A 22,960-nucleotide genomic window follows, 5' to 3' on the forward strand; every position below is an offset into this window, starting at 1 on the left:
TGCAGGTCGCTACTCTCCGCCCTCCCCGAGGCACCTCCCCTAGCCACCAAACAGCTCATTGGCAGCCCGCAGAACAGCTGTGGCTGGTGGGTGCTGAGCTCCCCCTATATTTTTTCCACAGGGGTTGGAGTTCCGGAGCACCCATGGGGTCAGCACCTATGCTGCTTACAATCATGGGACCAAGCAGTGACCAAGTATAAAGAGTGACTGACAATGAGACTTAGCCCATGTCCTGCTGTTAATGGGCAAGTCGGTAAGGCCTAAATTTACAACAGTGGCCTAATTGTGGGTGTCTTGGTTTATCTCCTCGAAATACAGGACTTCAGGGCACATGTTCCACCTGCATTCGCAGCTGCAGCCGGAGTCAGTGGGTGCTGTGGGTGCCCAGCCCTTGGAGAACCAGCCCCTAAGCACTTAGGTCAGTACCCAAATTTGGACCCTAAATCAAAAGAGATTCTTGACATTTGGACCCAGCCCATCATTGTGCTCTGGCTCCTTTGCCGGCTAGCGTGGCTGTCTGTGCCTCCTCCCCAGCAGTTGCAGACACAGGGAGTGCTCCTGGGAGGGGCAGAAGGGAGTGGGGTTGGGGCATGGACAGGCTGGAGGAGGGAGGGATGGAAAGGGATAGAGGGGTGTGGCCAGGGTGAAGCTGCACCTCTTATACTCGGCTGAGCCGCAACGTCTCTATTAACCACCTTGTTAAACTGCTGCAACACTGGACTCGGGTAACTAGCTGCATTCGCAGCAACATCTCTGCGCAGCACGGCTCCACAGCTGAATTCCCTCTCCTTGTCCCCGATGGCGACTTCCCAGACTGTCCCAGGCCTTCCCAGACTGCCCCAGGCCTTCTCAGTCTGTCCCCACATCCCCTCCTGCAGCCGCTATGGGCAACTGGCCTGAGAGGTCTCTGTTTATCCCACACCATGTGCCCTGCATCCCCTAATGCGAGCTCCCCGCACCCCCGCTGCCCTCGGCCATTGGGCCCCAGCCCTCACCTGGGGGACAGGAGCTTGGTCTCCCTGCAGTCCCTAGTCTCTCTGCTGGGACTAACAAAAAGGGAGGAAATGGGTGCAGGGCTTGCTGGCTGTGGTTGTGTTACAGGGTCACCGGCCCCACTAGGGCCCAGGCTGAGATCCCAGCACATTCCACAGGCCCCTGAGCCGCCATCAGATGGACTTTCAGCCTCCGTCCCTATGGGGGTGGGGGAAGCACTGGGTTATAGCCCTGGGGGAGCTGCTGGGGAAGGGAGGAGACTTACCTGCTCACAGACAATTTTAACCATTATAAAGCTTCAACTTTTTGAATCTCAGTGTCTACTGTCATTAAATAGTTCTGGTCTGACCAAAATATTGTCTGATCCCCCCATAATTTCCCACAACCGTGACAATTTAAATTGGAATGAAATGCTTAAAACCCAGATTGTTGTGCAACTCTGAAAGTTTAAATCAATAAATATAAAAATTGCTTAAAATAAACATTATCTGTCACAATTATATATTATAAAAAAATTCTGCCCAGTCTGACTATCACTCCTGACACACAGCTCCTGCTCCTCCAGGCTCATCCTCACAGGGGGATGCCTCAGTGACCCTCCACACCAGCACAGGGGCTGACTGGAGGCCGGGAGCCCTTTGGGGTTTTAATTACAGGCTAATTTCACTGAAAGTTACCTGTCTCAGGTGTGACTGTACATTTTTTCACTAAAGCCTCCAGGGGTGAAATTGGCTGGGTCCTTCCTGCTCAGGAAACAGCACGAGTCATTTTCAGGCAAGGAAACACCCCCTTGCTGCTGCAGGCGGGGCATAGTGTGAATTCAGGAAATTGAAACTAACCCTGATCCACTGCCCAGAGGAGCCATGGCTGCAGAGAACCCCCTGGAAAGTCTCCAGGAGGAAGCGACATGTCCCGTCTGTCTGGAGTATTTCACAGAACCTGTGAGTCTGGAGTGTGGGCACAATTTCTGCCGAGCCTGCATCAGCCAGTGCTGGGAGGGATCCGATACAGCCCGCTCCTGCCCTCAGTGCAGAGGAACTGTGCAACAGAGAAACCTCAGGCCCAACAGGCAGCTGGCAAATATCATAGAAATCGCCAAGCGGCTGAATTTACAAGCAGCAAAGGCAGCAGGAGGGGACGGGGTGTGTGGGGAACACCAGGAGGCTCTGAAACTGTTCTGTGAAGAGGATCAACCCCCCATCTGTGTGGTGTGCGACAAATCCCGGGCTCACCGCGCTCACAGGGTGGTTCCCATACAGGAGGCTGCCCAGGAGTACAAGGTAGGGAATTGCTGTCAGATTTAATGGGTTAACTTTTGGGTTTTAATGAGAGGCTAATTTCACTGAAAGTTCCCTTTCATGGGTGTGACTCATCATTCAGCTCTGTAAAGTCTTCATTGTACAGGAGATGATATAACAAAATTAATGATCTGGCAGTGTGATAACAGAGGCAAAATATCAGGTCTTGAAAGTAGGATCTACCCCACCCCTTCCCCAAGGTCCTCCCATTTGCGGGGAGGGATAGCTCAGTGGTTTGAGCATTGGCCTGCTAAACCCAGGGTTGAGTGTTCAAATCCTTGAGGGGGCCATTTGGGGATTTGGTTGGGGATTGGTCCTGCTTTGAGCAGGGGGTTGGACTAGATGACCTCCTGAGGTCCCTTCCAACACTGATATTCTATGATTCTATGATTTCCCACCCCCAAAGCCCCACTCACTCCATACCCCCTCTCTCCATTTCTCGCTCTCCCCCACCCTTACTCACTTTCACCGGTCTGGGGCAGGAGGTTGGGGTTCAGGTGGGGGTGCAGGCTCTTGGCTAAAGCCAAGGGGTTTGCATGTGGGATGGGGCTCTGCACGGAGCCTTGCTCAGGATGTTGGGGTGCAGGAGGGCGTGATGGGTGCAAGCTCTGGGAGGGGGTTTGGGTGCTCCGGGCTGGGGCAGACTGTTGGGGTGCAGGAATGGGAATGGGGTGCTGGCCCTGGGAGGAGGGCAGGGGGTTAGGGTGCAGGAGGGGGCACGGGGTGCAGGAGGTGGTATGGGGTGTTGCGTGAAGGAGGGGATATGGGGTGCTGGCTTCAGCTAGGCGGCACTGACTTACCTCGGGAGGACCCCAGTCAGTGGTGCAGCGGGGCTAATGCAGGCTCCCTGCCTGCCCCAGCCGTTCGCCACTCCCGGAAGGGGCCAACACGCCCCTGTGGCCCCGGGGGAGGCATGTGGCTCTGTGTGCTGCCCCTCTCTGCAGGCACCGCTCCCGCAGCTCTCACTGGCCACAGTTCCCCATTCCCGGCCAATGCGAGCTGTGGGAGCGGTGACTGCAGGCAGTGCAAGTAGCGCCGTGTGGCTGGGGCACGCAGGCAACCCCGCTGTGCCACCGGAGATTGCGATTGACAGGGAAAGTCTCCAGGATCGACTGGTAGGTGACCACTGGTCTAGCTAGACAGAAGGTGGGAAGGGAAACTGAGGCACAAAGCAAGGCAGCGAGTTGCCCACAGTCACCCAGCATGTCAGTGACAGAGCTTAGTATAGAACCCAGTTCTCCCCAGACCAAAACCCGAATCACTTTGCCATGCTGCCATCTTCGCATCACCCCACGCAGTGATGAAGTGTATCTGTTAGGAGGGAGAGACACCATGATAAAGGTGCCAGGCCCACCAGGGAGATGAGGTTTCTCGCTGGGATTCTGAACTCCTGTGTTGCTCCATCAGGGGTTAAACTCAGATGCTGCCGGCCTGCACTAGAGAAGATCACTGGGCTAACCACTGCGTGGGACCCCGAGCACCTAGAGTCCGCACACAAAAAGGCTCCAGACAGCTCAGGTCCATGCCAAGTACCACTGGGATTAGACTGGGTTGTAGCAAAACTAACCACAGGCTGGAGCTGACTGGTGCCAGTCTGACCTGTTCTGTTGTGTGCGTGGGCAAGGACCAGCCAAAGTGGTTTCATTAGTCCAACCAGGCAGCTTTTTGAAATCTCCCAGAATGCACTGCTTCCGGGATCATTACCAGAGAATGGAATCATGGGGCATCTGCCCAGGGGGCATTGCCATGGAAAGGGTTTAGGACAGCACTGGGCCAAACCCCAACCCGTCCTTTATACAAATCTGCATCATGTCTAATTAGTGTGGTCACTGAGGATTCCCCAGAACATAGGACATGGCCATGCCTGCCTGCATGGGCCCATCCTCACCAGTAGCAGACATCCTGCGTGGGCCCACCACTGCTTTTTTCAGTGTGCCACCCACCTGCATCATTCTGTACGAAGGTGCTACCCCAGCCCCGTCCCCACCCTCACGGGTGTCCTACTGCATCCTCAGTCTCCTCCTCTCCCTTTTGCACCAGACAAAGCCACGTCCAGTGCCGAGTCCCTATTTGATGGGGATAGTGCTCCACAACACTGGGACTGCGCAGCTTCAAACCAGACGAATGGCCTCCCGACGTCTCATCGGGTTTGCCCTGGTGCTAAGACCAGCTCAGCCCAACCAGTGCAGTCCCCAGGGCTTCAGGGCTGAAATCCCAGCCCCTATTTAAACCCTGGTGGCTTCTGGGATTTGTGTAACTTGGTTTGTTAAACCTTCTACAAAACTGGTTTATTGATTCACCCCCATGTGACTCCAGTGCCCTGTTATGTGTTGTACCACTAATCAGTTCACAAATACCAGTAAAGCTTGGTTATAATTGAGATCTCTATCTAATTACTAAAAAAGACTAAACCAGAATTGGTAAAAAGTCTGAATGTGACACACTTCCAGTCTCCATTAGTAAGATTTTATCTCCTTGGTGGCCCTGATGTCACAAAGTGATTAGAAACACAGTCATCATGGGTTTCGGGTGGAAAAACACCCACTTCCAAGCACGTCTCAACTATCCAGATTAAACCTCCTAATTATTTCTGTTTCTTCAGGAAAGAATCCAGGCCCATTTGAAGACTTTGAGGGAAGAGAGAGAAAAGCTGCTGGGATTGAAAGCGACTGGAGAGAGGAATAGCCGGGAGTATCTGGTAGGTGCCTGTTGTTATTAACTGGCAGGGACTGGCAGTGGGAGGTCTATTTGGAGGCAGACTCCTGTGTGGCCTTGGTGAACATGGGCTTGTGTGTGTTTCTCCATGATCATGGATTGCTGGGTTAGGTTCATGTGTAGACAAGCCCTAAGCTTCCATTTCAGCTGATGAGTTAATGCCTAGCCCTTGTGGCTTTCACAGAAATCCCCCCAAGTGAACTGAATGTCCCCGTGAAGTGCTCTCCACTGTCTGGTCATTTTGTGTATTTTTTAAATGTTTCCTTCTTTTAACTCCTCTGGTATCTCTGTCAGTGTAGTGCTGTGTCCTGCCCCCTGCCTCTCTGGGTCTGAATTTCCAGAGACCATAAATAACAGAATATGCTGACCATGACAGGCCTGGAAACATCCCTTTCAGAGGGATACAGGGGCCAAAGGGGAAGGTGCAAGAGAATCCCCTGCCTACTACGCACAGGGTAAAGTCAAATGTCAGAAATCTTAGGATTTTCAAAGAAATTCAGCCTCCTCCCCACTCAGCTCTCCATGAAAAGACCCCGCGCTCCATCCATATGTCCCTGACCAGCCCTTGCCCTATTGTCATACAGAAACAAACACAAACCAAAAGGCAGAAGATTGTGTCTGAATTTCACCAACTGCAGCAGTTCCTGGAGGAACAAGAGCGACTCCTGCTGGCCCAGCTTGAGAAGCTGGACGAGGAGATTGTGAGGATCCAGAATGAAAATGTCAGTCAACTCTCCGAGCAGATTTCCCGTCTCAGTGAGCTGATCAGTGAGATGGAGGGGAAGTGTCAGAAACCAGCAAGTGAATTCCTGCTGGTCAGACTGAGTGAGAAACACAGGTGGGTGCTCCAGGGCAGCCAGCTCCTCCCTCAGTGCCACTTGCTGGCTGCCCTGCCGATCAACTCCTCCCCCTCCCTCCAGCACCACCTGCCTGCTGCAATAAGTTGTTCCACTGTGTGCAGGAGAGGCTGGGAGGGAGGGGGAGGAGCGGGGAGGGAGTGTGCTCACAAGAGGAGGCAGGGAAGAGACAGGGTGGGGGTGGAGTGGGAGCGGGAATAGTTGGGCTGGGGTGTGGCATTGGGGGAAGGTTTGGAGTGGGGGTGGGGCATAGGGTTGAGCACCCCCAGGGACAATTGGAAACCAGCACCTGTCTTTAGAAACATGCCAGAAACACACAGGGAAGGGAGGGCTCCTGAATCATAAGCACTGGGGCCAGCAGTCGGCGATCTCTATGTAACTCAGCGTGTGCATTGCTGACATGTGACTGAATATTATTCTTTGCAGAGTCACAGACACAGAGATATGAGCGATGGAAAAGCCCCATTAGCTCAGGGAATCCATGGCCCTGGGGCCAGGGCAGGGCCTTGCTTCACCAGATTTGCAAAATCTCATCCCTGAATTCCTGTGTGTGTGTCAGAGGGGACTGAAATTCTTTTGTCTCTCTCTCTTCTAGGATATTAGAAGCACCTTGAGCAGGTACGTGTCTCTCTCTTACTCCCCCTCACACTTCACAACGCTGGGAAAGGGCTTGGTGGTGATGTTAGCACTGCATCTCCCCAGGGCTCTACAGCCAAATGTGTGGGGAAGGTCACATGTTGGATACAAATCTCTCTGATCAACTTCATTCTGAGGTTCTCACCCTTGTATAGAAGAATCTGGAATTCTCCATTCTCCATTCTCCATTCTCCATTTAGTGGGAAAGACTGACCAAGTATTTCCTAGATATGTCAGATCCCTGGGGGACTGGCTGAATTCTAACTCCAGGCCCATTAGAGCAGTGACTCCCTAACCAGAACTTATAATGAGTCACACAATGAAATATAATCATGTGAAACTGTTTCTCTCCAGGTGTGAGAAGGGGAAGTTCCGGCACCCAGAGGAGATTTCTCCTGAACTGGAAGAGCGAGTCAGTGGTTTCTCCCAGCAAACGATTGTGCTATCGGAGACTCTGGGGAAATTCAAAGGTACCTAGAAGGGATCTAGGAACGGAAATTGGGATGAGCCTCTGAGACTGAGGGAGGAGAGTGGCTCTGGCCAATTGGTTCACAATTAGATGATGCTTCTATTTAATTGTTGGGTGAGAATGTCACGCACTTGGGGTCCAAGTCACTCAGGTTGATTAATTCAAACCTTTATTTCTACCAAAAAACATGCCTTGCCATGACAATTACTGTTAAAGAAAGAAATGACTCAGACTCGTAGACTTTAAGGACAAAAGAGACCATCATGATCCAGTCTGACCTCCTGCACATTGCAGGCCACAGAACCTCACCCACCCACTCCTGCAATAGACCCCAACCTCTGGCTGAGTTCCTGGAGTCCTCAAATCATGATTTAAAGACTTCAGGTTACAGATAATCCACCATTGACACTAGTTTAAATCTGCAAGTGACCCATGCCCGACACTGCAAAGGAAGGCAGACTCTTTGCCAATCTAACTTAGGGGAAATTCCTTCCCGACCCCGAATATGGTGGTCAGTTGAATGCCGAGCATTTTGGCAAGACCCAACAGTGAGACATGCGGCAAAGAATTCTCTAGAACTCAGAGCCCTCCCCATGTACTGCCTCATCACCAGCCATGGGGCACATTTCTCAAAGGTAGACCCAGCCCATCACTGGGCTCAGGTCCTGTATGCAGCTAATCTGGGCCAAATGGGCTGTAGGGAAGGGGAAAGCCCCTCCCCCATGGTCAGGGATCCCTTCAGCACAGGAGCCTCTGGTGCCTCCTCCACAGCAGCTGCAGGCACAAGGCGTGTTCCTGAGAGGGCTGGGAATGGGGTGGGGGTGGTGAGGGTGGGTGGAAGAGGGAGGGGGGGTGGACGAGGGATAAAGGGACGTGGGCAGTGTAAAGCTGGGCCTCTGACACTCTGCACGCTGGGCAAGACACATGGTGGCCATTGTCATAGGGATGTAACTCTGGCTGGCTTCAGAACTTCCTCAGCCTGTGCCAAGGTCTGCACCAGCCCCTGCAGACACTGAACAGCAGAGTCACCCCTCACCTGCTGGCACAGGGGTGAATTTGTCCCATTGAATCAACCTTCCCCCACTGCAATTTCCACAATTATAAAATGATTTTACTATTATTTCTATGTCTGCCTATGGAGGACAAGGCCCTGTCGTGCCGCACTCTGTAGAGATGCTGAGTAAACAGACCCAACAGCTCACAATTAGAACCAGGATTTAGCAAACTCTCAATATCCCGTTAGAGTCAGAGGGACCCAAGTGGATAAAGTTACTTTTATGCCAAAGTCTTTGAAGGCTCTGGGTCTAGGTTACAACAAAAGGCAGTATGTGAATGAGACAAACCAACTGAAGTTTGAAGGGTGGGAGGGGATGAGGAGGGGAAAAGTTAATCTCACTTACAGATTGTCTGTCCTGGGATGGTTGTGAGGCTGCAGGGATGTTGGTTCCATTGCTGGGAGATGCCTGAATGAGAGAGGAAAGAGACGGTTTCAGACCTTTTTATATTAAATATTTGAGTGTTTTTCGGTGTGTTTCTCTGTCATAATTAAAATACAGTTCTCGGAGTTGAGAGTGGGGATGCTGTTATAAATATGAAAGCCTGAAATCTCGTCTCCTTTCTCCTTCCCCCCTCCAGACACTCCTCCGTCTGCACTAGAGACAAAAAGAGGAGGATCCCTAGGAGCATTCAGACAGGGTTAGTTTGCACCTGGAGATTGTCTTTAAATTATCAGAAAATGTCTTCAAGAGATTGTAGCTAAAGTTACCAACCAAACCGACACCAACCACGACACACACAGCCCTAAAAACAACACACTGATCAGTGAGGAGCTCCCACGCTGAAGTCACACAAACACTCCTGACACCAACCTTAGTGCTGAGTTCATGCCCACGCTGCTGAACAGAAAAACTCTCCCTGAACAGCCTGTGAACAGAGCTCTGTGTCCTGAGGGCTGACACATCCCTCTGCTTTACCCTGGTGCAGGGGGTCTCCCCATCACTCTTCTCCAACATCCGGCCTTTCCTCTGGGCAGGGCTGGGCTCTCCCACTGGAGCTGCTCCCTGCTTCCTGGATTGGGGAGACAGTCTCCCTGTGAGACTGTCAGCTCCTCTCTTCTCTCTAGACTGCGGATGGGGCTACCCCATCCAATGCCTCCTCCTACTCTGCTCTTAAGCAGCTCTTCCCCAATGCTGCACCTTCCTCTCTGTTCCCTGGCCTGGGAGTGGAGGCTGCCCCACCTAATGCCATTCCCTACTCTCTGGTCTTAATTGGCTCTTCCTACTCTGGCGGGGGAGTGGAGGCTGTATTAGAGGAGGGAGCTTCCCTCTGGGGTTCAAAGCTGGTACCTGCCTCCTCTGCTTCCTCCTCACCAAAACCTTCCTGGCTGTGTCTCTGATGCTGGGAATGGAGCAGCCCCAGCAGACGGAACAGGGAGCTGATTCCTCAGCAACCAAATGAAAAACTAATGAAGTGACTCCCATTACACAGAGTGAGGAACTGCAGTGACATCTCTGCTCAGTCTCAGGTGCCCAGGACAGAGGCAGCTCCCTGGGATCCAGGCCTGTCCCAGCCAGGACCGGGTTTCTGGGGAGTGAGAGAAATTGTCCCAGCTTCCCCCAGGGCTGACCTCTGCTCCTAATGTTCTGATTCTCTCTCTCCAGTGAATGTGACTCTGGATCGAGACACGGCTTATCCCGACCTCGTCCTGTCTGAGGATCGGAAAAGTGTGAGATGCGGAGACACACGGCAGAATCTGCCCAAAAATCCTGAGAGATTTGACTGTTGGGCCTGTGTGCTGGGCTGTGAGGGATTCATCTCGGGGAGACATTGCTGGGAGGTGGAGGTGGGGGGTGGGGGAGGCTGGGCTGTGGGGGTGGCCAGAGAGTCTGTGGGGAGGAAGGGAGGGATTAGCCTTAGCCCCGACGGGGGGATCTTGGGAGTGAAGCAGTGGCTGGGTCAGTTGCAGGCTCTCACCTCCCCTGAGCCCCCCTGCCCCTGAGCCGGGTCCCCAGCAGGATCCGGGTTTGTCTGGACTGTGACCGGGGACAGGTGACATTTATCAATGCTGGTGACGAGGCCCCGATCTTCACATTCCCGCCGGGCTCCATCCCTGGGGAGAGAATCCGGCCCTGGCTCCGAGTGTGGGACAGAGACACCCGGCTCCGACTGTGTCCCTGAGATGGGTTGGAATATCCCACTGGAGGCCCTGAAATCATACTTTCTAGCCTCACACGCCCTAGTCTCTATAACCTTGGAGGACTCCTGTCTATCCAATCCCTGGCTCCTCATCTCTATAACCTGTGGAAGCCCCTCCCCTTCCCTGCAGCACCAGGGATGAAGCAGGAGGGGGCATGAACCCCTGGGGTTGCAGGAGGGGCAGAGGGGCCCTGAGGGGCAGATGTGGGGGCTCAGTAAGGAGTAGCACTAACAGCCAGGCTGGGGACAGGCAGAGATGGGGGTGGCAGAGACACAGAATTAATCAATTAGGGTTTGGGGAGAATCTGGAAGCTCCACAGCAGCAGGGAGTGTCTTGTACAGATCTGTGGGATTAGATCTCACTGGGGTCTCCCAGCCAGAGCTCCTGCCGCAGGGGTCCAAGTCACCTTCCCCTGTAACTACAGGACAGCTGGTAACCCTGTAATTGTCACAAAAGGGCGGGGGGAAGGTGAGATGGGTGCAGTTTGACAAAAAAACTGTGACACAATGATGATTTTTTTTAAGGTTAATAATCTCATGGTTGTTTTTTTTAACTCCTGAGGTTGGCAGCACTGGGAGAGGCAGGGACAGGGCGGGTTTAACCAGAGGGAATGAGAAGAAGCAAGAAGAAAAATGTGAATGAAAATGAAACAAGAATCAAGGGAGAGTCCAGGAGAAATGGTGGAAAATAGAATTGAGAAAAGTGAAAGGAAAATATCCCTGGCAGGGGAACCAGCCATTCAGCAAGAGGGGAAGGGGCAGCAAGAGGGGAAAGGGTAAAAGCAGAGAAAAGAATGGAGCAGCCATGGGGGATGATCTGTGGGAGGGAGAAGAGGAGAGTGGGAGAGGAAAATAAACAGGGGTGGGAAGTGAGGGCTACAAAAATGCTGAGTAGAAAATGGTGGGATGAAAGAAAAGGGAGAAGGAAAGGGAATATGAGAGGGACAGAGGGATTTATTACATGTTACTGAAAGAGAGCGACTGTAACTCATCAATTCCCTATATTAGTTCCTGAGCAACTGTACGGTTGTTGTGCCATTAAGAAAACTATTCTCGGTAGCTGGGGAATCTCCTTTCCATGCTGTGGTTATTAAGGCTCCTTCTCAGCTCTGGGTTGGGACAAGGGTGTTCGGTGAGAAAGTTGGCAACCCAAATTCTGTAAATAAAACATTACCAACAATTCTTGCCTGTTCCACTTTACTGTCCCAGCTGCAGGTGCTGGGGGCAGCATCATGGGATTTGCTTCCTGACTTGGTTGTGACCCCCCAGCACCCACAGGAAATATCGCGCCTCTAGGAGGAGAGTTTGGGGTTTTACTGTGATGTGTCACTATCCAGCCTGTGCTCTGTCTCTGTCCTGTACACACCCGTGCCAATCAGGAATTGCTCAGCTGTGCTCTGCGGAGAGGTGACTGGTTACACAGGGTGCAATCCATGAAGAGACTTGGGTGTTGCAAAGCTGAGCGTCATGGCAGGGCCTAACTTGTGGGCAACTAGAAAATCACAGTCGGCAATTTTGCAAAGCTGAGTTGGGGCCTGAACTCCCTACACAGTGCGTGGGCATCACAGGCAACTTAGGGTATGTCTACACTATGAAATTAGGTCGAATTTATAGAAACCGGTTTTATAGAAATCGGTTGTATACAGCCGATTGTGTGTGTCCCCACATAAAATGCTCTAAGTGCTCTAGTCGGCGGACCGCGTCCACAGTACCGAGGCTAGCGTCGACTTCCGGAGCATTGCACTATGGGTAGCTATCCCACAGTTCCTGCAGTCTCCGCCGCCCATTGGAATTCTGGGTTGAGATCCCAATGCCCGAATGATGCAAAACAGTGTCGCGGGGGGTTCTGGGTACATGTCGTCAGGCCCCTCCCCCTCCGTCAGAGCAACGGCCGACAATAGATTTGCGCCTTTTTACCTGGGTTACCTGTGCAGACAACATACCACGGCAAGCATGGAGCCCGCTCAACTCAGCTCACAGTCACCATATGTCATCCGGGTGCCGGCAGACGTGGGACTGCATTGCTACACAGCAGCAGCAGCTAACTGCCTTTTGGCGGTAGACGGTGCAGCATGATTGGTAGCCTTCATCGGCAATCTGGGTGCTGGCAGCCGTGGGGCTGCATTGCACCAGCCCCTTGCCTTTTGGTAGAAGATGGTATGTTATGACTGGTATATGTCATCATTGTACTGCAGTGGCTGTTGATCATGGGCACCTGGGCAGACATGCTCAGTGCTAGCGAACTGTCTTGATGATGATGGCTATCAATCGTAGTATGCCATTTTCTGCCAAGTGCCCAGTATTTTCTGCTAAGCACCCAGAAGAGGCCGAGGGCGATCTGGGTGCTGGCAGACGTGGGCCTGGCAGACGTGGGGCTGCATTGCTACACAGCAGCAGCCCCTTGCCTTTTGGCAGTAGATGGTGTATTAAGATTGATATCCATTGTCGTCATATTGCGGTTCAATCAGAGGCACCTGGGCAGACATGCTCAGTCCTATTGAACTGTCTTGACGATGATGGCTATCAATATTAGTACACTAACTGCCAAGCGCCCAGTATTTTCTGCCAAGCACCCAGAAGATGCCGAGAGCTATCAGTCATGCTGCACCGTCGTCTGCCAGCTTAAGATGTAAAAAATAGATTTGTTCTGTATTCATTTGCTTCCCCCTTCCCTCCCTCCGTGAAATCAACGGCCTGCTAAACCCAGGGTTTTGAGTTCAATCTTTGGGGGGGGGGCATTCTGTGTGACAGTTGTTTGTGTTTCTCCCTGATGCACAGCCACCTTTGTTGATTTTAATTCCCTGTACCTGTACGCCATGTCGTCACTCGCCCCTCCCTCCCTCCCTCCTTCCCCTGGTCCGTCAGATACTAGTTTCGCGCCTTTTTTCAGACCAGGCGCCATAGCTAGCATGGGATCATGGAGCCCGCTCAGATCACCGCGGCAATTATGAGCACTATGAACACCACGCGCATTGTCCTGGAGTATATGCAGAGCCAGGACATGCCAAAGCAAAACCAGGACCAGCCGAGGAGGCGATTGCAGCGCGGCGACGAGAGTGATGACGAAATTGACATGGACATAGACCTCTCACAAGGCACAGGCCCCAGCAATGTGGAAATCATGGTGTTCCTGGGGCAGGTTCATGCCGTGGAATGCCGATTCTGGGCCCGGGAAACAAGCACAGACTGGTGGGACCGCATCGTGCTGCATGTGTGGGATGATTCCCAGTGGCTGTGAAACTGTCGCATGCGTAAGGGCACTTTCATGGAACTTTGTGACTTGCTTTCCCCTGCCCTGAAGCGCCAGAATACCAGAATGAGAGCAGCCCTCACAGTTGAGAAGCGAGTGGCGATAGCCCTGTGGAAGCTTGCAACGCCAGACAGCTACCGGTCAGTCGGGAATCAATTTGGAGTGGGCAAATCTACTGTGGGGGCTGCTGTGATCCAAGTTGCCAGGGCAATGAAAGACCTGGTGATATCAAGGGTAGTGACTCTGGGAAACGTACAGGCCATAGTGGATGGCTTTGCTGCAATGGGATTCCCAAACTGTGGTGGGGCCATAGACGGAACCCATATCCCTATCTTGGCACCGGAGCACCAAGCCACCGAGTACATAAACCGCAAGGGGTACTTTTCAATGCTGCTGCAAGCCCTGGTGGATCACAAGGGACGTTTCACCAACATCAACGTGGGATGGCCAGGAAAGGTACATGATGCTCGCGTCTTCAGGCACTCTGCTCTGTTTCGAAAGCTGGAGGAAGGGACTTTCTTCCCGGACCAGAAAATAACCGTTGGGGATGTTGAAATGCCTATCGTGATCCTTGGGGACCCAGCCTACCCCTTAATGCCATGGCTCATGAAGTCGTACACAGGCAGCCTGGACAGGAGTCAGGACCTGTTCAACTACAGGCTGAGCAAGTGCCGAATGGTGGTGGAATGTGCATTTGGACGTTTAAAAGCGCGCTGGCGCAGCTTACGGACTCGCTCAGACCTTAGCGAAAAGAATATCCCCATTGTTATTGCTGCTTGCTGTGCGCTCCACAATATCTGTGAGAGTAAGGGGGAGACATTTATGGCGGGGTGGGAGGTTGAGGCAAATCGCCTGGCTGCTGATTACGCGCAGCCAGACACCAGGGCGGTTAGAGGAGCACAGCAGGGCGCGGTGCGCATCAGAGAAGCTTTGAAAACGAGTTTTGTAACTGCCCAAGCTACGGTGTGAAACTTCTGTTTGTTTCTCCTTGATGAACCCTCCGCCCCCCCCCCCCACCCGGTTCACTCTACTTCCCTGTAAGCCAACCACCCCACCCTCCCCTCCCCCCTTCGAGCACCGCTTGCAGAGGCAATAAAGTTATTGTTACTTCACATTCATGCATTCTTTATTAATTCATCACACAACTAGAGGGATAATTGCAAAGGTAGCCCGGGATGGGTGGGGGAGGAGGGAAGGAAAAGGACACACTGCAGTTTAAAACTTTAACTCTTATTGAAGGCCAGCCTTCTGATGCTCGGGCAATCATCTGGAGTGGAGTGACTGGGTGGCCGGAGGCCCCCCCACCATGTTCTTGGGCGTCTGGGTGAGGAGGCTATGGAACTTGGGGAGGAGGGCTGTTGGTTACACAGGGGCTGTAGTGGCGGTCTCTGCTCCTGCTGCCTTTCCTGCAGCTCAACCATACGCTGGAGCATATCAGTTTGATGCTCCAGCAGCCGGAGCATCGACTCTTGCCTTCCGTCTGCAAGCTGACTCCACCTATCCTCTTCAGCCCGCAACTTGCTCTGTTCATCCCGCGATTCAGCACGCCACCTCTCCTCTCGTTCATATTGTGCTTTTCTGTAATCAGTCATTGACTGCCTCCACGCATTCTGCGGTGCTCTGTCAGCGTGGGAGGACATCTGGAGCTCTGTGAACATGTCATCCCATGTCCTCCGTTTTCTCTTTCGAATCTTCACTAGCCTCTGTGAAGGAGAAACATTTGCAGCTGGTGGAGGAGAAGGGAGATGTGGTTAAAAAAGACACATTTTAGAGAACAATGGGTACACTCTTTCACGTTAAATTTTGCTGTTCACATTACACAGCACATGTGCTTTCGTTACAAGTTCGCATTTTTCCTCTTATATTGAGGGCCTGCCAGTTTGGTGTGAGAGATCACTCACGCAGTGCCAGGACACAGATTTCGTCTTGCAGGCAGCCATGGTAAGACACAGTCTTTTGGCTTTTTTAACCTTCTTAACATGTGGGAATGGTTTCAAACAGTAGTGCTCTCATTTCCCATACCAAGCACCCATTGGGTTGGCCATTTAAAATGGGTTTGCAATGTAAAAGGAGGGGCTGCGGTTTAAGGGTTAACATGCAGCAGAAACCCAACTAACTCCCCTCCCCCCCACACCCAATTCTCTGGGATGATCACTTCACCCCTCCCCCCCACTGCGTGGCTAACAGCGGGGAACATTTCTGTTCAGCAGAGCAGGAACGGGCACCTCTGAATATCCCCTTAATAAAATCGCCCCTTTCAACCAGGTGACCGTGAATGATATCACTCTCCTGAGGATAACAAAGAGCGATAAGGAATGGATGTTGTCTGCATGCCAGCAAACACCGGGACCATACGCTGCCCCGCTTTGTTATGCAATGATTCCAGACTACGTGCTACTGGCCTGGCGTGGTAAAGTGTCCTACCATGGCGGACAGGATAAGGCAGCTCTCCCAAGAAACCTTTTTTAAAGGCTTTGGGAGTACATCCAGGAGAGTTTTCTGGAGATGTCCCTGGAGGATTTCCGCTCCATCCCCATACACGTTAACAAACTTTTCCAGTAGCTGTACTGGCCGCGATTGCCAGGGCAAATTAATCATTAATCATTAAACACGCTTGCTTTTAAACCATGTGTAATATTTACAAAGGTACACTCACCAGAGGTCCCCTGTGTGCCCTCAGGGGATGGGAGCATGCCTTGGGTGAGCTCGGGGGTTACTGGTTCCAGGTCCAGGGTGAAAAACATATCCTGGCTGATGGGGAAACCGGTTTCTCCGCTTCCTTGCTGCTGTGAGCTATCTACATTATCTCCATCCTCATCTTCCTCGTACCCCGAACCCGCTTCCCTGTGTGTTTCTCCAGTGAGGGAGTCATAGCACACGGTTGGGGTAGTGGTGGCTGCACCCCCTAGAATGGCATGCAGCTCCGCGTAGAAGCGGAATGTTTGCAGCTTTGCCCGGACCTTCCGTTTGCTTCTCTGGCTTTGTGGTAGGCTTGCCGTAGCTCCTTAATTTTCACGCGGCACTGCTGTGCATCCCTGTTATGGCCTCTGTCCTTCATGGCCTTGCAGACCTTTTCTAATATTTTGCCATTTCGTTTACTGCTTCGGAGTTCAGCTAGCATTGATTCATCTCCCCATATGGCGAGCAGATCCCGTACCTCCCGTTCTGTCCATGCTAGAGCTCTTTTGCGATCCTGGGACTCCATCACGGTTACCTGTGCTGATGAGCTCTGTGTGGTCACCTGTGCTCTCCATGCTGAGCAAACAGGAAATGAAATTCAAACGTTCGCGGGGCTTTTCCTGTCTACCTGGCCAGTGCATCTGAGTTGAGAGTGCTGTCCAGAGCGGTCACAATGAAGCACTGTGGGATAGCTCCCGGAGGCCAATAACGTCAAATTCCGTCCATACTACCCCAATTCCGACCCGCTAAGGCCGATTTTATCGCTAATCCCCTCGTTGGAGGTGGAGTAAAGAAACCGGTTTAAAGGGCCCTTTAAGTCGAAAGAAAGGGCTTCGTCGTGTGAACGTGTCCAGGCTTAATTCGACTTAACGCTGCTAAAGTCGACCTAAACACGTAGTGTAGACCAGGCCTTAGAGTGTGATTCACAAAAGCCAGCTCAGTGGGGAGGGGGGAGCCATCTGAGCTAGTCAATGGGAGATGCCAACAAGGGAGGGGTGTCTTAAGTCCTGTCCCCTCTCACAGACAGGTTCCTAAATCGGGGCCACAGAGGGGCATCTGTCTCTACTTAGCAACCCACAGATGGGAACCCAGTGCCTGACATCAGGTGACTCAGGCTCCTAAGGCGTTTCTTGCTGGAATGAGGTAGGCACCTGCCTCGCTCCACACAAAATGTGAGGGGTGGGGGGAAGGAGAATGTGGTTTTGGTGATGTCAACCAGCTTATAACGTTTACCCCCGTGGTTAGAGCACTCAGCCGGCATGTGGGAGACCCAGGTTCCGTTCTCCCGTCATGCTGTCTAAAGCAGGGGTTTTCAAAGTCTGGGTCATGGCTGGTCAGGGGAAGGGGAACAGCGAACTGTGGCCACTGGGTGCTGTGAACAGTGGGGCCTGTGGACGCTCAGGTAAACAAAGCATCTGCGGCCTGCCAGTGGCTTTCCCTGACCAGCTGTTATGCTCATACAAAGCACTCGGGAACTTTATAGAGGAAGGTAAATACACACAGCGTTTATTGAGAATACCACAGTTAGCATATGCTTTAGACACACACACACACACACACACAGTTCTGCAGTGATGTTTATAGTTACCAGTCCAGAGTCTGGATCAATCTAGTGGCCAGCCAGATTGGTCACAGAGGGGAGCGGGGTTCTTTCGGTCGCGATCCGATGCTCCTGGAGTGTGGCAAGACGAACCCAAAGTCCTATGGCAAAGCACCCTGTTCTTATAGGTTTTCTTCTCTGTTGAAGCCTATGGATTTTGCTGTGTCACTTTGTGACCGGTTACTTCTTAATTGGTGTAAACATTCCAATACACCTCCGAGAAGATCATCCTGTCCTTTGTTCCGATTTAATCAATTGTCTTTAGGGGTGCCAGCCTTTACCTCAGGGTTGTCAATCTGCCCTTCATTATGGATGTGTGTTTATGATTCTTTGATGTCCTTTAAGTTTCTTCACTCCTTCTTCCTTGACTCTGACTATAACAATGGCCTTCACACCGTATCTTTTTCTGATGCATACATTCCTCATTCACACAAACAGATTGAGAATACAAACAGTAGTATTTTATATTGAGCAAAAGGGCATTGCAAATTAAACCTTGCTAAGTTTTACAATCAATAACCAAGACAATTTACATTGAGACCCAGGCCTTCAATGTTCCTCTAATCTACTTAACATAGACACAATAGATTTCAGAGTAGCAGCCATGTTAGTCTGTATCCACAAAAAGAACAGGAGTACTTGTGGCACCTTAGAGACTAACAAATTTATTAGAGCATAAGCTTTCGTGGACTACAGCCCACTTCTTCGGATGCATATAGAGTGGAACATATATTGAGGAGATATATATACACACATACAGAGAGCATGAACAGATGGGAGTTGTCTTACCAACTCTGAGAGGCCAATTAAGTAAGAGAAAAAAAGCTTTTGAAGTGATAATCAAGATAGCTCAGTACAGACAGTTTGATAAGAAGTGTGAGAATACTTACAAGGGGAGATAGATTCAATGTTTGTAATGGCTCAGCCATTCCCAGTCCTTATTCAATCCTGAGTTGATTGTATCTAGTTTGCATATCAATTCCAGCTCAGCAGTCTCTCCTTGGAGTCTGTTTTTGAAGTTTTTCTGTTGTAAGATAGCCACCCGCAGGTCTGTCATTGAATGGCCAGACAGGTTAAAGTGTTCTCCCACTGGTTTTTGAGTATTATGATTCCTGATGTCAGATTTGTGTCCATTAATTCTTTTGCATAGAGACTGTCCGGTTTGGCCAATGTACATAGCAGAGGGCCATTGCTGGCACATGATGGCATATATCACATTGGTAGATGTGCAGTTGAATGAGTCTCTGATAGTGTGGCTGATGTGATTAGGTCCTATGATGGTGTCCCTTGAATAGATATGTGGACAGAGTTGGCAACCGGCTTTGTTGCAAGGATAGGTTCCTCGGTTAGTGTTTTTGTTGTCTGGTTTCTGGTGAGTATTTGCTTCAGGTTTGGGGGCTGTTTGTAAGTGAGGACTGGCCTGTCTCCCAAGATCTGTGAGAGTGAGGGATCATTCTTCAGGATAGGTTGTAGATCCTTGATGATGCGCTGGAGAGGTTTTAGTTGGAGGCTGAAGGTGACGGTTAGTGGCATTCTGTTACCTTCTTTGTTGGGCCTGTCCTGTAGTAGGTGACTTCTGGGTACCCTTCTGTCTCTGTTAGTCTGTTTCTTCATTTCAGCAGGTGGGTGTTGTAGTTGTAAGAATGCTTGATAGAGATCTTGTAAGTGTTTGTCTGAGGGGTTGGAGCAAATGCAGTTCTATCTTAGAGCTTGGCTGTAGACAATGGATTGTGTGGTGTGGTCTGGATGAAAGCTGGAGGCATGTAGGTAAGTATAGCAGTCAGTAGGTTTCCGGTATCGGGTGGTGTTTATGTGACCATCGCTTATTAGCACTGTAGTGTCCAGGAAGTGGATCTCTTGTGTGGACTGGTCCAGGCTGAGGTTGATGGTGGGATAGAAATTGTTGAAATCATGGTGGAATTCCTCAAGGGCATCTTTTCCATGGGTCCAGATGATAAAGATGTCATCAATGTAGCTCAAGCAGATGAAAACTGAGGAAGCGTTGTTCTAAGTCAGCCATAAAAATGTTGGCATACTGTGGGGCCATGCGGGTACCCATAGCAGTGCAGCTGACTTGAAGGTATACATTGTCCCCAAATGTGAAATAGTTGTGGGTGAGGACAAAGTCACAAAGTTCAGCCACCAACTTTGCTGTGACATTATCGGGGATACTGTTCCTGACAGCTTGTAGTTCATCTTTGTGTGGAGTGTTGGTGTAGAGAACTTCTACATCCATAGTGGCCAGAATGGTGTTTTCTGGAAGATCACCAATGGATTGTAGTTTCGTCAGAAGTCAGTGGTGTCTCGAAGACAGCTGGGAGTGCTAGTAACGTAGGGCCTGAGGAGAGAGTCTACATAGCCAGACAGTCCTGCTGTCAGGGTGCCAATGCCTGAGACGATGGGGCGTCCAGGATTTCCAGGTTTATGGATCTTGGGTAGCAGATAGAATACCCCTGGTCGGAGTTCTAGGGGTCTCTGTACAGATTTGTTCGTGTGCTTTTTCAGGGAGTTTCTTGAGCAGATGGTGTAGTTACTTTTGGTAACCCTCAGTGGGATCAGAGGGTAACGGCCTGTAGAATGTAGTGTTAGAGAGCTGCCTAGCAGCCTCTTGTTCATATTCCGACCTATTCATGATGACTGACTACTTGCAGCCCCACCCAGAATCCCACTAGACACAGGGAAAAATAAACAAAACATTAAATCTCTGGGAGGGCCGGAGAAGCAGAATCCCCCCCGCACCCTGCTCAGAGCAGCCAGGAGGCTTCAGGGGGTGGGGAGAAGGTGAGAGCTCCTTGTCCCCCCCAGCACACAGAGCATGGCAGGGTCTTCCCATTTCCCACACGCCTGCCAGCCACAGGCTGATACGGGAAGCAGAGCTCTAAGCCGGGGACATGGACAGGAACCTCAACAGCTTCCCTTCGTGTTTCACGGCAGCCTTTGGCCAGTGGGGTGTTCCCTGGGACAGAAATGGAGGAATGTTCCCCCCTCCCATTGCCGCCAATGGGCCTGTTCATAAAATCAGGCCCAGGTTGATCATGTTCTAGCCGGTTTATCACAGACACTGTCCCCTCCCTGCCTCACACTGTATGTTTCCTGCCCCTCCCCCTCTACAACAAATCCTCCCCACCTCCCCACAGCTCTCTGCAAATCCCCTACATGAGCTGGCTCCATCACAGCCATTTCCCTTCCCTGTCCCCTGGAAGACGGGACCATCTGGAGCGAAACGTGGATGCGAGTCCTCAGCCTGTCGGGGTGAGAGGGGCTATGGGGGAGGTTACAGAAGGGGCTTAAGTCCATTTCACACCCCGATTCCACCCCAAAATTGCTTTGCCCCAGGCCCCCTGAATCCTCTGGGCGGCCCTGCCCAAAGCTCTCTCCCTACAGACAGGCTCTGGGCTCTGCCACTGGGAAAACCCTCAGTCACTTTATCACAACATAGTTCTGGCCCTTCCCCGCAGCACTGAACGCCCTGTGACACCAGTAGGTCCCTGAAAGGGGCCCTTTGTGCAGAGTCATTTCCCTCCCCGGCTCCAACCCTTTCTCCAGATCTCTCTGTTGAGTGTGTTTTGTTATAGTGTTACAGTCTGTTAAAATATGTATATATTAAATCCAATATGTAGTTTGGAAATATATAGCAGCAATCCAAGATGGAGTTTGAACTGCCATCTTGTGACCTCCATCTTGTTGTTTACTGTTATCATGGCCCAGTCATGACTGGATCCAACTCTTTTTTCCCATCACTGGCAACTCCAAGGACAATCTTACCTCAGACTGTTTCCCGCCTTTGGTGGGACTGTACCATATTCTCCCATCACTAAAGGGACTGAACTCACTGACAAGTGGCACAGTCCATCCCAGTGACGGTGCGTGCGTGGTTCAGCCTTCACAGCTCCACTGCATCGTTGAAGGGCACCACCGTTCCTGAAGTGAAGACGACATTCCACCTCACCTGCTCCTGTATACAACATCATCAGAGGGTTCTGTCTGCTTCTTCCGCCCTGAGACATCAAGGGACTCTCCAGTGCTCCTCCTCTGTGGGTTCCAATTACCCAACGAGTGCAGGTCCTGGACTTCACCACTGCCGCCGATGTGCTGACAACACAGTGAGATAAATAGGGTTTTTTCAGTTGGGGTTTATAGATATATTGAGATATACCTATCTCATAGAACTGGAAGGGACATTGAAAGGTCATTGAGTCTAGCCCCCTGCCTTTACTAGCAGGACCAAGTACTGATTTTGCCCTAGATGGCCCCCTCAAGGGTTGAACTCATAACCCTAGGTTTCGCAGGCTAATGCTCAAATCACTGAGCTATCCAAGGGTGAGTTGTATTTTGGACCGGAGCTTCATGTTCCTGTTTTAAAAGCTGCTGTTTCACTGTTTGTCTTGTTATTTAGCTACTGTTCTTTCATATTTACCCCTTCCCTATATGGTATTCATTAACTTCAGACACTTATCTGTTGTTTTCACCTTTACCTATTGTCAGTTTTTATTATTTGCACTACACATAGGGAAGAGGGAGGGAGATCCATACACCAGTCCACCGGTGATAGACATGACAGAGGGTGGGTCTGCTCTTCTGAGTAAAAGGGGCTTGCTTTTACATCTCAATGCCTACACCACTATACATCTAGAGTTACCTTGGCTCCCCTTTGAGGTAACATCTCCATCACCTGGAGGCTCAGGCTCAGGGGCTGGTATGGTTAGAGTGGTTCCAGACACTGGAGAACGTGCCCCTGGGGCTGGTCTCAGAGGGGTGTGATGAAGCGGGAATGTTCTGAATGTTTTCTCTGAATACGGAGTGTGTGCCTCAGTCTCCCCATGTGTTACTCAAGTATCAAGCTGGTGGGATACAGGTGTGTGATCATTGCGGAGACCTCTAGAGGGCAGGTGTCACTGAAGAGTGGCTCCCTGGGCATAGAGAATGGCCAAAATTCGGTATCCTGGCAAGCGATGGCCGTAGCCGGTCCTCTGCAAGGAGCCAGGCGAAGGTGCTGGAGAACAGCGAGAGGGGGGAGGCCACGAGACCTGTTTTCCAGGGGGAAAGGGAAAGCACGGAGGAGTGCCAGCCGGACATCACTGAGGACGGCGGGCTGGAAGTGGGTCAATCTCTTCGTTTGGGACTCAGCAGGGAGAGTCCAGGGCTCGGGACTCTGGATTCCCCCCCAGATGAACTTTGCTAAATGCTCCTGATTTCTGTGCTAACAAGCTCTGTTCTATGCTGTGTTCCCAGCAACCAATAAACCTTCTGTTTTCCAAGCTGGCTGAG

The 22,960-nt window shown here is 51.4% G+C and overlaps 1 pseudogene; it reads left to right on the forward strand.

Annotated features, from left to right (window-relative positions):
- The first annotated feature begins 1,856 nt into the window (after positions 1-1,856).
- LOC135887649 (zinc finger protein RFP-like) lies at positions 1,857-10,145 on the forward strand (annotated as a pseudogene).
- The last annotated feature ends 12,815 nt before the right edge of the window (positions 10,146-22,960 follow it).

Source organism: Emys orbicularis, chromosome 13 (genome assembly GCF_028017835.1).
Source record: "Emys orbicularis isolate rEmyOrb1 chromosome 13, rEmyOrb1.hap1, whole genome shotgun sequence".
In the NCBI taxonomy this organism is placed as follows: domain Eukaryota; kingdom Metazoa; phylum Chordata; order Testudines; family Emydidae; genus Emys; species Emys orbicularis.